The following is a 14,275-nucleotide window of genomic DNA, read 5'->3' as shown; positions in this document are numbered from 1 at the left end:
TAGCGACTTCGTACAGAATACAGAGAGAGAGCGAGAGAGATCTCGCGAGATCTCGCAAAATCTCGCCACTTTTTGGCGTCTTACTTTTGCGTGCACATCCCTCGGCCCATAATGCATTTTTCATGCGCCAAGCGCGTCCTCTGGAGGGAGTGAAAAACGAAAAACTGAATGCACGCGATTGCCTTTGTGTTCCGTCGAAAACAAAGTGGCGTGGAGCTGGAGGAGAGAGTTTTCATAACCGGAACTGGAAGTACGAAATTTGTAGTAATCTGTGATTGATTCGCACGTAAGTTAAGTGAGTACAAAATTAGTTATATTCCTAACTACTGAACTCTTTACGTTGATTTTGACACAGGCATCAGGGCAGGATGAAAAATACATATACTAGTACCCAGATGAACATTTTACAACCCCATTACTAGAAAGCAACGCCAGTACATAATAAGTAAAGTAAAAGTTCATATTTAAGTTGAGGTGAAAAATAGAAAATAAAGTAACTAAAAGTAAGTGCATACCAGTTATAGCCAACAGTACCAAAAATGACCACCACCTCGAGGACTATATATTTTGCGAACCTGCCGAATGCATCCCTTGACTCTAAACGTTACTGCGTAGTCCTACGAACTGCGTTCGAACCCCGACACCGGCTGTGTTATGCCTGATGCTTCTCTGTGCGTTCTTCAAACTTACACCCCTAACACACCCATACCCCTAGCACACGGGCACGTTTGAACTCCTTTCCATCAGAGGCCCTTTACAGCTGCAAAGGGCACCTTCGCGAAAGGAGTTCGTGTCGGTGACACACATGCAAGACCGAACTCCTTTTGGTGTTCCTTTTGAAAAATATATAGCCAAAGATGTCGCGCTAGATATCTCCATTAGAACCTGCCTATACACGCACGACATAGTAACGATAAGCGTCACAATACGACCAATGAATTCAATATACGTACTGCAACTGCAATATCTGCACGGCCTAACCTTCGGCCTAAACACGGCCTAGCCTTCGTTTGAGAGTATCGTCGTTGTATAGCCCTTCGTTCGAGGCTATACGCCATACGCCTTTACTACAGTGCTCTATAAGGACGAACACTGTACCCTTTACCCTTCTAGAACACTGTACCTTTACAGACGAAAAGGAGATCGCCTGTCTCAGCTTCCCAAAAGGACCGCTTCGTAAAAGGAGATTCTCCTTTGCCGTGTGTCACGTGACTCACGTCACGCAACGCCTTCCCGTTAGGTGTCCCCTTGTGTAAAGGAGTTCCAACGTGCCCGTGTGTCACAGGTATAAGAAAGTCGTCCCGACGTACGACCCACTCCGAGTAAGGTACAACTCCGGTCAACCTTAATAATAACGCTGGAAAAAAATTGTCTCATTTCCCGGCGCGATAACAGCCACTTTTGGAGCACTGGGGGGAACTTTAACACAACAACAACGAAAATCCACAATCAACAACGCGAATAAAAATCCTCGCGTTAATCTAACAGAATAATTTTGTTCAACTAAGATTTCATCATCGCCTCTCAAGGGTTGCTGTAATCGAGCTCGGAAAACGAGACACCACTTTTTTTTTTTTTTTTCAGTGTTATTATTAAGGTTGACGGGAGCCGTACCACTACGTCGGCAGGCAAAATTACTTTGCAATGAAACAGCACAATGAACAGACCGACCTATATCACTTGCTGCCACTATGCTTTCCCGACGGGAAAAAGGGTACCACAAAAAAGGAAGGACTTCAGAGCTTAAAGTCAAACAGAAACCAAAAGACAACAACATTCACATACTCCGAAAGCGCTCCTACACCTGTTATCCTCTGTCACAATTCGCGAGCCAACAAATCCATCACGCGCACACTTTCTCTCGAAGGAGACACGAAAGGAAAGAACAAACACATTCATCAAACATACCGGAAACTAAACAACGTCCTCGCGAAAGAATGCCACACTCGCCGGCAGCACCGGCGCAAATATTCGCAGAATCTCGTCGGCACCCACCAATCGCTTCTCAAGTCTCTTCCCCTTCACCTCCTCCTTTCACCCTTTCCACTCGCAAAAAAAAATTAAAAAAATGGGTGACAAACATGCGGACAACACTGCGACGAAATACGCTCCGCGCTTGGCGACTTTCAGCACCATATATATATATATATATATATATACGCTGCTTGTAAACCCTGTGTTTGAGTCCGGCGTAGACGAAATAATCCCGAGACGAAATGCTCGGCAAAAATGTTACAAATATTGGACGGAGGTTACATACGTCGAGTTTTATACTTCGACTGAGGAATTTATACCGAGAAATTCCTATCATATTCGAGGCTGTGTGCTTCCTTTTTGTTGCAGCTCCCCCCTACCTCCAATCTCAGCCCTACAAAGACTCTTTTTTTCTGTTCGCCGTCATTTTTTACAGCTTCGTAATTTTTTTTAGGTGTGAGTAAGAAAAAAGAAAACGGGGTGCGATACCTCACGAAAAAAGACAAAAAGAAAAAAAATGTAGAGGAAAAAATCTACTCCAAGATGTGCTACAAAAGGCCACGCCTAAGGCGTGATTTCTTCGTTTCCAATTTTTCTTGCTTTCTTTCTAGGCTAATACGGTATTTCTTATAACTTTATTACGCTGACGGAGTTTATTTTGGGTCTATATTTCACCCTGACGTTGAAAGAGTTACTGTTATCGTAAAAAAAAAATATAAAGAAATACCGGAATTTTCGATCGCTTAGTGCAGATAGCCAAGATTCATCGACGATCGATTATCTATCGATATTCTTTTATCATTTATCTTTCCTATCTATTTTTTTTTATGGCGAGCAAACCTACGAGAGGATGCCAAGAAGGTAGGAGTTCGAACCGCGCAGCAACAATGGCTATACGAATTTTTTTTTTTCGTTTTAGCGCCACGAAGCAACTGTGGCCATGAGCGGCATACAGATGGAGAGAGGACAGCAAGGAGGAGTGGGGGACAGGGAGGGGGGAGGGGTTAGTACGCTACATGGGCTAACCTCTAGACAAATTGTGCGATTTCAATTTCACCAACTTCCGTCGTGAGCTTCAATAGTAGTAATTCGTGACGACAATCAACCCGTCATCAAACACGTCATGATAACGTCTAACGTAATCTAACCTCATGTAATATGACCTAACAAAACTTAACCGGACGTATAACCTAACCTGAACAGTACATTCACATCTTGCGCTACGAACGCACTGAGTAGAATGCAACGGTTCAATACCACACGAGAAAATAATAGAAGAGCGACGCAAGAGGATCATTATATAGTATAGACCGATGACTTTCCCACCCACTTCCTCGAAGGAATGCGTTTTTCATGACTCCGCATAACCTTTTCATTCGAAATAACCCTCCCATCACCCCCCCCCCCCCCCCTGTCCATAGTGCAAGTCCCATTTAGGCCCCCATCACGGACATCCTTTGTATGCCGGCGAGGGGACAATCCACATTACTGCGCCCTTCAGAGACGCATCAATGTTAAACGTTAGTGCGTGTTGCGCTGCAAGGTTTAGGAAAAACGCTTTTTCCGCACCGGCATACCTATAGGGGGCGTTACTAGAGAGTTTTAGTGCGCCGTACGCTATCGCCTTTGCGTACGTAAGGGATAGCGTTGGTGGTTCTGCGCATGCTCAAAACATAAAGAGAGCTTCGCGCAGTGCGCTGAACCACCACGCTATCCCTTACGTACACAAAGGCGATAGCGTACGACGCACTAAAACTCACTACTGCTAGCGCAGCTTACGGTAACGATAACTTGTGGACGGTTCCTAGAAAGGATAGTACTGTGTCAGCCTAGATGAGCCCTTCAACCTATTCCTGAAGAGAGAGAGAGAGAAAAAAAAAGCAAAAAAACACCGCACCATTGGGAGAATTGTGATTTTCCCAGAATTCCCCAAATCCTAAATTTTGCGGTATTGAGATTCTTCGGTGCAGTAAAACGCTCACGGTACGCTTCCATAGGGACTATGGTTTTTGCGCGCAGCGGAAACTTCAGAGCCATCTAGCGGCGGTGTTTGAGGCTAATATTTGGGATTTAGTATATGTCTACCACCACAATGAACTCTGAATTTCTTTCTTGACGACCTGCGATGGTCGAGCAACCTCGCTGGATCACTTGGCGTGGAATGCACCGTACGCTATAAGTACCTGTGTCGGCCTAGATGAGTCCTTCAACATATTCATGAAGATAATAATAATAATAATAATAATAATAATAATAATAATAATAATAATAATAATAATAATAATAAGCCGCACCTTTGACAGAATTGTGATTTGTTGTCACTGCGTGTGAAATTTGCGTTTCTTCCTTTCTGCAGAACTCAGTTCCAAATTCTATTATATTTTCATCGAAAGCACCTTCATATTTTATGAAAATTGTTTACTTTTTAACTGTTACCGCGGTGGTTACACAATTTCAGCGTATCGCAAACGGTCTGGCGACCCCGTGGTGGTAGCACGTGACCTACGTGGTAGGTCACGTGGCGCTACAAAGCTGTTACGATCGGACCTACACGGCTGTCGTCGTTGGTGGGAAACATCTGACACGGGCTCGCTTTAGTCAAAACTGATCGCTTGTCTCGCACTCCGCGCTTTAGTACAACACACACAGTGCGAGGTCGCAACGCAAGCGGACAATTCAACAGTCCAGACAGGACTACTACAAATGCCACAGTACGGACCAGACAGCACTACACAATGCACACGCAGACAGCACACTCGAATGCTAGCCGACACAACAGGGCACTACATGTACAAACAACTCCTAACTGAATTGCGCTAAACCTGGCTCAAACAACGGACCACATCTAAAACCAACGTCTGCCCACACTGAACGGGAACAATTGCGCTCCCTGGCGGACACTACTAGCACGCTGTGAAACAGACTTTAAAAGGCGCGTACTTATGCAAATGAGCCGGCGCTTTGCTGCCCGCGCTTTGAGTATCTACGTAATATTTAGACGCTTCACAGTGGCCAGCATGCGTGCGCGCGCTACCGCTAAATTAGGCGGAATTAGTCCCAGCAAACGGCGTGGACAACAATGGGCGACGCGACGATGCTATTCAGAACGATGGGGAAAGGAGAATGGCGGAGAAAAGCGAGTGTTGGTGGCAGACGCGCCTATTTTGTGAACACTTCGTCCGCTTTGAAAAGGGTTAAAATTATGCGCCTTTGCAAAAACGGGAGAATGCAACGGTTGGGGGGACGTGTTTTGGGGGGAGTTCATGATGCATGAAACTTTTAGTTCCGCGTTAACTTCACGAAATATCCTTCGCATATTTTGTTTGTCTTTCGCGCAGCCTACATGGACGGCGCCCCTGAGCCAAGTGTGAGGAGCTCAAGTTTGAATCGCAAATTGATTGAGCCCCGCACGAAGAGCAAATTGAATACGTGAAACAAATGGAGGTGTTGTATTTCTAGCATCTAATAACAAAGCACGCGCAACATTGTAGCTTGAACGAGCAATGAGGTTATAGTTAACATGGCTGGAAACCCTGCCTCACCTATCAAGCTGTCCATCAGGATTCACCATGCAATATATTTTCGCTCTGCATTGTATTGTCAGAGCGCAATCAAATTTACAAAAAACACTCTGAGAAAGCAGCCGCTGACGGGCGAGGCCAACCCTCGCGTGACGTAGAAAAGTCCCCCCCTTGCCTTTCTTCTCAGCCCACGCGCTTGGGCAATGCCACCTATATAACAGAAGGCCTGCGCACTCTTTCATTTGACGTCACGTACCTGGCCCGACTGTCGCGGTTGGAGATACATGTGACGTCACCGAAAGAGCGAAGAAGAGAATAGCTCCCTCATTGAAAATGTATGGCAGCCGCTGCAGGTGCGCGACGTTATCGAAAGAATGTCCAGGCCTTCTGTTATCTATACTCGTGTTCAACTTAAGAAGGGGAAGAAATGTAGTCCGTCAACTACATACGTCGTTGGAGATAGGGAAACGCAATAGTGCGGCAGGAGAAATACTACAGCGCCACCACGCAGTGTAGTTGTCATATGTGACCAGTCTAAACAGCCAAAAGGGAAGCAGAGTGAGTAATGATGGACTACATTATCTTGCGGAGAAGCGAGCGTGACCTCTATGTGTCCAGCCATCCTATCTGCGGCGCAGTAATATTTCGAGAGCTGACGGACTAGATTTCTTTTCCTTCTTAAGCTGAACACGACTATATAGGTGGAATGGGAATGGGCTCGAGGCGCGCCGGCTTACGTCATCAGTCACGTGCCAGGGGAATGGGCTACGTCACTCCGTTCCCTCCTCCTCCTTCCTTCCTTCATTTCCCTGACTCGCCCTTTTCAAGCGCTGCAGGCCACCTGCGCCAGCCGTTCTTTCCCAGGAACTTATTTCGTCCATCACAGAACACGCCACAGCAATATAAAAAAAAAAGAAAAGAAAAGGTATTGGTCACCTCAGTGCTCCTTTAAGCCCATAACGTCTACGTATTCCTACGTCTACAAGAGAAACTACGTCTACGCAATAAAAACGACAACGTTGCCAACCTGCCACCGCAAAATTAAACTTGCCCACCTCCTCTCCCATTTATCTCCTTAAAAAAAAGAGAGAGACAGGGTTAGGAGAGCAGGCACTTCCTCAAATCTGGCGCGAACCCTATTCTACCCCCATGGCAACCCTGATCTTCATCATTACAGCGCTGATTTCCGTGACGATGAGTCTGCCCGGCAGAAGACGAGTTCTCATCTCATACATTTTCCTGTCTTTTCTTTTCTTTGTTCCCAGACGAATGTACTTTGCTCCGCCGTCTGCTCGCGGGCTCATTAATCAATAAGAGTCGCATATTATTAATCCACGCTTTATTATATGTCTCAGGCTCATTTATCACAAAAATAGAGAGAAAGGAGGAATTTCGGGACAGACGGGCATCTAGGGAACAAAAATAGGGAGGCGAGAACGCCATATCGCAGAGCCGCGCGCCCGGAAATATATATCGTCTGCGTCGAAATAAACGTAGATATCGTGGCAGACGAATTGAGAAATCGTCTGCTTACTTTATTGTGCTTTCGGTTTCGTATTTACCTTAGTGCTTTTATCTGTCGTGCGTTCGTTATTCGTTATGTTTGCGTGTTCGGATCGATTTACCGATATTAGACTGGGGTAAACACGAGGTACTTCAAAGATAAAAGTAATATCAAAAGTAAAAGTAATGGAGAAAGTACCAGCGTTCTACTGTAAGACAGGCGAAAATCGAACCAGGCGCGTACTATATTTGTGGAATCTCATTTTGAAGGGAACTGCGAGGTATTAACATCAGCAGCGATGCGAAAATTGAGAGCGTTTTGAGTTTTTTCTTTTTTCTTTCCTTTTCTCTCTCTTTCTCTCGTTTTCCTGTTTATTTATTTATTTATTTATTTACGTCAAGGGCCCTTCGCGCCTTCGGGTTTGGCAGGTATTGTTCGTCGTTTTTTTTGTTTCTGTATTTGACGTAATTTTGTTCTGTTGTTGTTTCGATTTTATTTGCATACAAATGCGTGCTGCCTTCGAGGGTACGGAAAATTGTTTCCGCAATTTGTCTGAGGCATCCATACGTGAGACGTTGCACTGTTGTACTCATTCAGAAGGAATGCTAGCTCAAAAAACGAGAGAGAGAGAGAGAGAGAGAGAGAGAGGTAGATGGGAAAGTGCTAGATTGATGTTGTACCTGAGTTCTGTTTGCGAAACTTTTCCTATGAAATCAGTTTTATTGTTGAACGGAAGAAGATAACCTCACTATAAATAACAGTTATTTCTACTGATTCATTAATTGTGAATTTTATTAATAGGACACCATTCAACGAAGATTAGCTAAGGAACCCGCTCACTGTTGGTGGCGGCAAGGTGTCGAGATAGAATCCTATACCACCATATGTGCTGCCTGAGGTTTGCCCTGAGTTTTCAGACAGCATTCGCAGGTGGATACCGCCACAGTTCCTCTTGAAGTCGGCCCAGGATACACATTAATCCCCCCTGTCTTTCATTCCGCTCCTACTATCGGTTTGTTCATCTTCCCATGTCTGCCGGTCATAGCTGCAGCTGCTTCGCGGTGCAACAAAAAGAAAAGACAGACAGACGGGGCTAGCTGACGCGTTTATGTATATATAGCATCTATGACACTCGACATTCGTATCGCCATATAGGATTTTAATATATGAAGCCTGTGAATGTGACATAATACTAATATAGTAAATCTAACGTTACCATATATCGATAGTAATATTACAATTTTTAAATAACCATTAATTTAACGCATCTTTCAAGAGAGGTCACCTGCTAATTCTCTGCGCATGTGGAGCGCTATATGATGTCCAGGAGAATTCGTGCCACTGGCGCGACTCCTGTCAACTTCGTTAATTAATTTATTTGTTTTAACTAAGTTATATTTGCTTTACCCGTGTACGGGCACGAACTGCTGCTATTTTCGCTGCCCTGTCGCTTCAGGCTGCACGGCACGAATACATGGACGAAGGAAAAGAAAAATTGAAAAACGTTAGAACCCACTTTGCACCCCCCCAGCAAATCGATCCCACCACCCTGTTCCACTATTAACTTTCACCTATCACATCACGAACCCCGAAAGAAACGCGAATTTAATATCTTTCTTTCGATTTACGAATTGTCAAACACACGACCTCTGGCCCCTCAAATAAAAAAAAAAAGCGTAGATTAGCCCTCCTCCCTCTCACACACACACACTCTCCCCCTGTCCCTCCTCGCGCCAACCTGTCACATCCATACACACTTGCAAAAACAATCACCCCCTAATTTTCACCTGTCTCTTTCCTTTTTAGGCCCCCTCACACCTCTCCACCTTCTTTTTCTTTTTAAAAATGCAAAAAAAAAATGTAACGCTCCTGTCAAAACGTCACCTCCTCGCGTCTCCCCGCCTTCCAACCTCCTCCCTTTCACCCTCAACGTCACCATTTCCCTTCCGTCCAAAATGTCCAAGAGTGCAACATCTGTTCCATGGAGAGTAATTACATTTCGCGACGTATGCAGCGCCCCCACTATGCGCAGTTCGGAGAACACACACACACACACTACCATACAAAATGTCTCGACACTTAAAGTCGGGGTCTCAACATGTGTCAGCGTCATCGTCATCTGCAGATTCCCCCTTCATTCCGCTTCTCTCTCCCGCATGGGGTCGCTACTGTTCTCTGTGTTGCCCGTCGTTGAGCACATGGTGTGTATAGGATACCAGATACGTTTCGGATGTAACGCATTCGCGTCACAGCGAGTGTCTTTTTTTTTTTTTTTTTCAATTTGTTGTTCTTCGTTTAAGAAACGGCATCGTCTTAAGCGGGTTGTAATATTTTGCGTCAAGTTGTCCTAGATAAAGATAACGGACGCGCAGAAAACAGTAAAAGAAAAATACCTAAAACTCATCCGATTCACGACGTCGTGGTAGGCATTTCCCGCCAATAAAGCAACCGCGTGCGCAGTCACGTGCTTTCGAGAACCAATGGGCATAGCCGAGGCGCCCTCTCCTCTGACGTTGAGAGCTTTTCGCGAGTTTTGTTCCAGGGATTGTATCTCGCCAACCACGACACGCAGCATAATAATTCTTGCTTCCTCAGTACTCAAGGGTGTACTGCAATGCGCGCATGGTGCAGCACACCCAATTTGTCAAAGTGTCTCAAACCCTTCGAAAGAAGACAGAGTTCGATATATAGAAGCTTGCTTGAACTTTCGCTTACCATCGCTCGAAACCATGAATGTTATTCGTATCGAATGCCCAAGTGTCTGTATATATCCGATTTTCCGCAACGATTTCCCCGTTCCTGCGCCTTCTTAACCAGTCACGTCAACATTTATTCTACATTGCCGTCCATTTACCCCCTCGAGTGTCAGGGGGTAAATCAATTGAATTCACCAATTGAATTGAGGGCCAAGTAACTATGCAGCCCAACTTGATTCCGCAACTAACTGTGACAACCACTGTACCCAACTGAACGACTGAATTGTATAGTCAATTGAATGAATGTGACGTAACTACGGGATATTAATACCGGTTTTGTAACGCAACGAGTCTTTGGTGAAAATCGGCAGGGGATGGACATTTAGCCAGATGAATATTCAGATGGACATTTAGTTATAGATGGGCAGGGGACGGACATTTAGAAAGGTGGTTACGGAAGTGGGCTCGGTTAGTGGGCAGTCGTGACAGCCGTGACCTGAGCTGTCTCTCGATTTTCCCGATGATAGTTTCCATGGTGGCGATGCGCGGATAATGTTCCTGCCATGCACGGCGAGGAAAGGCGCCGTGTGGCACGACTGACAATGGCAGCGCACCTAGCGGAATTATCTCCCATAAATAGTACCACAAGGTTAGAAAGCTTTGCACGCGTGCTGAGTAGGTGTCACGGTGACGTCCGCTGCCTCGATGATATATATGGGAGTGAGTTATTGCGAGAAAATAATAAATATAGTACAGTGAGCAAAAGCGAAGTTGTAAAAAAAAAAAGTGTAGCGCGGGGATATAACGGGTCAGTGTAGCGCACACCTGCTGCTGCAACTTTGGAATTAGGGACCCGTCTGCCCGGTCCAACAGTGCCTTTCTTTTTTTCTCCGAAATTTGCCACGTATTTTTCGAAGCAAATTGGAGGAGGATAACGCCCGACAGATCTGGTGGTGGTGGTGGTGGTGGTGGTGATAGGGCTTGCCGTTGTCGGCCTCACGTATGTGGGCAACGTCACGACTCACGCCCTGGGGAAATGTGCGTCCTGGGCCGACTTCTAAGGGAACTGTGCTGACATATGTCTGAAAGCGTCTGAGGAAAACCCAGGAAAAACCCCAGACAGCACAGCCGGCAGACCTATTGATCGACTGTGTTATCAGCCAACCAATCACGGCGTTCGACACCATTCTTAGTGCTGCTTCACGCGAACGTTTGTTTGTTTGTCTGTGAGGGGGAAAAAAAGAGGAGAAGTTGATCTCGTCTCCAGACTTGTTCTGCTACTCCTAACATAAATTCTCCTACCCCCCCCCCCAAAAAAAAGAAGAAAAAACTGCTTCTCAGGTGCTCTACTCTCAAGTTCGCTATTGACGCGAACGAATTGCCCATCATGTCATCAAGTTTATCGCACTGTTCACACATGTTTGTTTGTTTCTCTTCTGCTTCCTTTCTTGACAGCGCTTGGTGACACACATTTTACGTTTTAAAGACTCAGCATTTGAAGCCTTTACTTTCTCAGAAACGCGTCAACTACCAAGCGTTGACAAACATTCTTATGAACATAGCAGGTGCAGGCAAGTCCTCGCTCTGTGTTCGTCCTGTGTCTTGCCTCAAACTCAATGCAACGTTAACATCAAACATCCTTACTTTCATGGCGTTGTGCAACCCCTTTCCCCCACCCCCACCCCTTCAAAACCCTCCCGCTGCGCGACGTCCAAAGTAATTTAGTCTACCCCGACGGTCCGTCATCATGAAATTCCCATCCAACAATTCGTGCCACCAGTTTCAGATTTCTCGCGTTGCTCAACTGGCCGTTTCTCACGCAATAAAAACCTTCTTCGAGAGTATAAGAAAGGAACTCCTGCTATACTCCACTTCCGGCATTACGTCATATCCTCTCGCAGAATTTTGTAACTCGACGCGTCGCCCAAGAATACCCCGATGCGGCGACGCCTCATGAAATGACACCCCGAAGACGGCCGCTTTGTCATCATAAAACGGTTGCAGATGATAAAACGAAAACGAAACCGAAAGCGGAATATGGCTACAAGCAGACACAGCACCAGCGCCCACGTGGCAGTTTTGAGAGCATTATGGTTACTAATGGCCCGGATGAAAGTTGAGAATCGCTAAATTTCAAAGAGGGGGAAATTAAGAAACGCAGACGGGTTTATTTTGGGCGCACTTTCCGATTCCACAGCGTGATATGGATTCGGATATCAAAACAGACGATAAAAGGCAAAGCAGACGACGTTTTCGTGTTGGTAGTTTCTGCATTTAAATTGTGTGCCGTGATCGTTAAGACAGTGTTAAGATGGTGTGTCGAGTGCCTGTCGAGGTCCAGTTTGACGTAAATTCGATCTTTATTTTGGAACACCGTGATAGTTCGGGCTTGTTTTTAGCCATCCGTTGTAAAAGCGATGATGCCAGTACTTAAATAACATACAGGGACAAGCGACTATAAGCGACACACAGCACTGACTTTCAACAAAATGAGATTATTTACGTATAAAGGACAAAATGTTACGTCAATAAACTCATTTTGTTGAAAGTCAATGCTGTGTGTCGCCTAATGTAAGCGCTGGTATTACCGCTTTTCTAGAAAAAAAAAAAGATCTTTATTAATTCATGTGATTTGTATCAGACCAGCATCCGCTCGCCAGATCCCGTCATTAAAATCGGATGCTGATCGATCTTTACGTTAAATATCACCCTTACTCCGATCTCATGCAGATCTACACGCACAGATTATTCCATATAGAATCGGAAACGTTACCAGCAGTGATGGCCACTAACTAATTCTACAGTAGTTTAACTATAACTACTAACTACTTCGCGAGAGAGTAGTTTAACTAGTAGTTCGACTACTTTTCAGGGGAGGTAGTTAAAACTACTTCTTCAACTACTGCAATGTATTTTAACTACATCTCTAACTACTTAACGTTGTCCATCAACACGAATCCCATTCTATAGTGTTCTTGGACACCTAAATATGAATCACAAGCAGCGATAAAAGTGAAGATTTAGTACACATGCACGGCACAATTGCTCTGCACCTCCGTTCTCATCAAGCAAGTAGCCCAAGGTAAAAGTCGGAAGCACAATCGTGCCGTATAAAGCTTGCGGCAAAATCGGAAGTAGTTGGCGCCTGCAGTAACCTAACTACCGTAGTTAACTACTCGAAATAGTAGTTTAACTAGTAGTTGCACACTACACTTCTGCAAGTAGCCGATAACTACTTTCTACCTACAATCAGGTAGTTTAACTACATGTAGTTAACCACTGGCCATCACTGGAAACTAGAATATAAAAAAAGAAAGGAATGCAGTCCAACTGGTGTTGGCATTCAAGAGACGACTTGCGCTGTTCCGTGCACACGAAGCAAGCACAAGCTGCATTGACCGTGAATAAACCCCCCAACAGCAACCTTCCTCCTGCACTCGACAGCAGAGGAACGAGGAAGAGAAGACAAGCTAAATACGTATAGATTCAAAACACAGCGCCCATTCTTGTCTGACAACAGCAGGGAGTGTAATATATAAACCCCCCTTTCTTCTAAGGTATACAACACGTTAAGCCACCATGAGCCCGGCTACAAATGCAGAGGCAGGATGACAAGAGCAATAAGTTCCGCTTCTGCTCCTATAGACGGTCGCAAAAAAATAAAAATAAATAAACAACGCGAAAATCTTCTCCTCCTCCTCCTCCTCCGCCCCTTGTAAGTGCTTCCCGCTTTTATCGTTTTTTTTATCCTCCTTCACTTTGTCCTTTATGATAAGCGCAGTATGTTGTTTGTGAGTTTGTAAGCGTGCATCAAGTGTTAATAGCCTCGTGCATTCTTGAAGAGAACTGCACGCGGCGCTCGGCTAAACGCGTGACTGGACGCTGACGCGTCCTGAAAGGGCTGTCCTCTGTTTCCGCGTCCTCTCGGTCGCGATCTTGTTTCGTGACGTCACTCGAGAGTAACGGGTTAGTAAGATGGGGAGAAGGGTCTAAAAGTGTCCGCTTTAGAAAGGTATATAGGCCTTTATAAGCATCGTGCACATTTTTGTCCCAAATTGGATGTCCCGTATTGATTGAAACATCACATTTACCGGTACGGCAATATAAGAAAGGCTGGAGTTCCTTCAATATTGATGGGAAGACAACCGGAGACACGGAGAACACAGAAGGACAACACCGACACTTTCTCCGTGTCGCTAATTTTCTTCCCATCATCATGTACCAGCTATAGTCTGCGCTCTCTCCCTTCTGTTGTTCCTTAATATTCCCTAAAACTATCCTTTTTTTCCCTTAAACAAAATACAGAAGCCGACACTGAAGATTTTTGTTTAAGTTTAATTTGTACAAGCTTTCGCGTGGAGGTCCACGCTTCCTCAGGTACAAAATGAAGTGGTGACACACATAAGTATATATAGTATAGACACTGCTGTACAAAGAAAGGGAAGAGGAAAGGAGATATGGCGCCACATGTCTGTGTACAATGAATAGCTGGGCAGTAGCTGGGCCCTCAAAACAACCATCCTTAAAGTTAGCTTTCCCGCCTAACTGCTCTGTGTTGCGGTCAAGCGCAACTACCATTT

At 45.1% G+C, this 14,275-nt stretch overlaps 1 protein-coding gene across 2 annotated transcripts in view; it reads right to left on the bottom strand.

Annotated features, from left to right (window-relative positions):
• The window catches only part of LOC135397217 (E3 ubiquitin-protein ligase TRIM9-like), a 149,627-nt gene that overhangs the window by 96,493 nt on the left and 38,859 nt on the right, over positions 1 to 14,275 (bottom strand). The window lies entirely within an intron of this gene.

This window comes from Ornithodoros turicata, chromosome 6, assembly GCF_037126465.1.
Source record: "Ornithodoros turicata isolate Travis chromosome 6, ASM3712646v1, whole genome shotgun sequence".
NCBI lineage: Eukaryota > Metazoa > Arthropoda > Arachnida > Ixodida > Argasidae > Ornithodoros > Ornithodoros turicata.
The sequence above is the reverse complement of the archived record's forward strand: the minus strand, read 5'-3'. Positions and strand labels throughout refer to the sequence as shown.